The sequence below is a fragment of the Armigeres subalbatus genome, unplaced genomic scaffold (genome assembly GCF_024139115.2).
Source record: "Armigeres subalbatus isolate Guangzhou_Male unplaced genomic scaffold, GZ_Asu_2 Contig429, whole genome shotgun sequence".
NCBI lineage: Eukaryota > Metazoa > Arthropoda > Insecta > Diptera > Culicidae > Armigeres > Armigeres subalbatus.
Window position 1 is genome coordinate 69,122 of NW_026943182.1, and position 2,581 is coordinate 71,702.

The window sequence follows — 2,581 nt, forward strand, 5'->3', positions numbered from 1 at the left end:
ACCAAAGCAAGCGTTTTTCGGGCCAAGGGAGAATCTTTTTTCGTTGTTTATGTTGAGGATCATCTTTCACCCATCAATCTTTCTCCAGAATTAGCCTGGGAAGATAAACCAAAATCTTGCCTATTAGATGAAAATCCTTTTTCGTTTCATCACTTTTACTTCTCACTCACTTTTCGCGAGAATTATCGCAGAACAATTACAAAATTGTATGGCCGCGCTGGGATTCGAACCCAGAATAGTAACAATAATAGCTGTGGGGATGCGCTTACTCTAGCCACACCACCACGCTATCTGTACGAAAGCGTCAAGTTATTTGGTCCACATAAGCTACTACCATTTGCATTCATGGTGCCACGAAAAGACTCAGATATGAAAGAAAAAGGGCAAACCAACGTTTGGCGGCAATCGAAGTGAGCGAAAAATGGTTATCACTCTCCAGACCGTTTTTTCTTTCCCGAAAAGCGATTTCTCCCCGAAAATTTTGGCGAGGGAGCATCCTGTGCTCCTGAGATTGAGTGAGCATTACGAACCCTGCTTGAAAGGACTGAGAATCTTTGAAAGAGGCTTTCAAGCCCCAAAAAAAGGCTTACGAGTCTCTTGACATGAGGCTTCCGTGCTTCTTGAAGTGGGCTTCCGAGCCTCTTGAAAGGAGGCTTCCGAACCCTTTGAGAGGTGGTTTCTAAGGCTCTTGAAAGGGGGTCTCTGAGAATCTTGAAAGAAGGCTTCCAAGCCTCTTAAAAAGAGGCTTCCGAGACTCTTGAAACGAGGCCTCTAAACCATTCGGAAGAAGGCCATTGCAGCTCATATGTGACCATATTTAGTCACACTCAAGTTGCTGCACTTATGCTACTTGGGAAAGAGGCTTCCAATTATCTTGAAAAGAGGCTTTCGAATCTCCTGAAAGAAGGCTTTCGACCCTCTTGAAAGGACAGCTTAAGCATCTCGGAAAAAGGCTTCTGAGAATCTTAAAATGAGGCTTCCAAGCCCTTTAATCAGTATGCCGTTTCGGTTACGTATTGCTTATTCGTGCATCGTTGAACATCTTAGCAGGTACACTGAGCCGATAAGATTTCACTCTACTTTTACACGCAACTATAGGCCTTTTGATTTCTCCAAAACATCCTTGAGTTCAAATCAGTTCAGAACATGTGATCTACCCGATCATCTCAGCCCTGGACGATGTATCCATGCATCATTGAACATCCCAGCAGATCCATTTAGCCGATGGTATTTCACTCTTATTTGTACAAGCACAGGCCTTTTCAGTTTCAAACTTGAGTTCAGAACATGGATCTAGATACTCAACCAAGTCCTGAAAGATGTACCTGTGTATCGCTAAACATATTATTACTTTTATTACTTTTACAAGCTACTAAGTATTTTCTGTTCTCTAAAATGTCCTGGGTTCCGAACGGATCTACGTTCAACCAAGTCCTAAATGATGTATCCGTGCATAATATCACAAACATTCCAGCAGTTCATCGAGCTGGTAGAATATCACATAATTCTTCTACAGCTACAGTGGACCCTTCATGAGTTGATGTTCTAAGACTCGATTTCGAATCGTTGGAACAAATGATCCACAAACATATTTTCACGATCACTTTGTAGTCTTTTCGAACAATTTTCCAAGAATTTCAGTTCCAAATCTCAATACCACTTTATTACATCTCTTCAAAATCATGGATCTCAGATCATTTCACTACCGAATTTTCAAAACGCTTTGACCTATCAATGATCCAACTAATGAATGATGCTGATATGTATACCTAGTGAAACCATTTGCTTATATGCTCTAGCTAGAACCATTATGGCCCTACGGTTGTCAAAATATTCAGGAAATAGTATTGTTTTATGTTATCATTCACGCCTCAATAAAAGTCCGCAGCTAAATTGCTCAATACAAACACCTCCTTAGTTATTGTGCATCTAATAGATATCTTGATCTTAACTCAAGATCATTTTGGAGGACATTGACATCTTCTTCTTCTTCTTTGCTTTGGCTCTCACTCCGGAACTTAGCCGCTTTTCAGCTTAGTATTATATTAGCATTTCTTGTTATTAATGGAAAGCTTTCCTATGCCCGCCATTGCATGGTATTGTATCTTTGAGCAAACAGAGGAACGCTATGCCCAGGGAATCTAGAATGTTTCCCAAACGAAAAAATCTAGACCGGACCGGATCTAACCGTGAACACTTCGTATTGCAGAAAATTATGTTTACATTATTCTTGGATATTGCAAAAGACATTGCAAAAAATTTAATTGATTGACCTCAGATCCTTGAGCTGAACTCAGAATGTTTTGGAGACCTTGAACATCTCAAAATCAAGGAATTGAGTTCGCATGAAGCGCAAATGATGCTTATTGAACCATGTTGGTAACATATCGATGTTGAGGACATTGCATGAAGCCTTGTTGTCCGGTGGATACTTTGGGTTGAACTTGGAACGTTTTGGAATACCTTGACCATCATCGAGAAAACTGCATTTAAATAATGCGCATGTGCCTATTGGAGTGGATTGGGTATATGACGATGATGATGACTTTGCATAAGCCTTGGTTGATTTGATAGATACCGT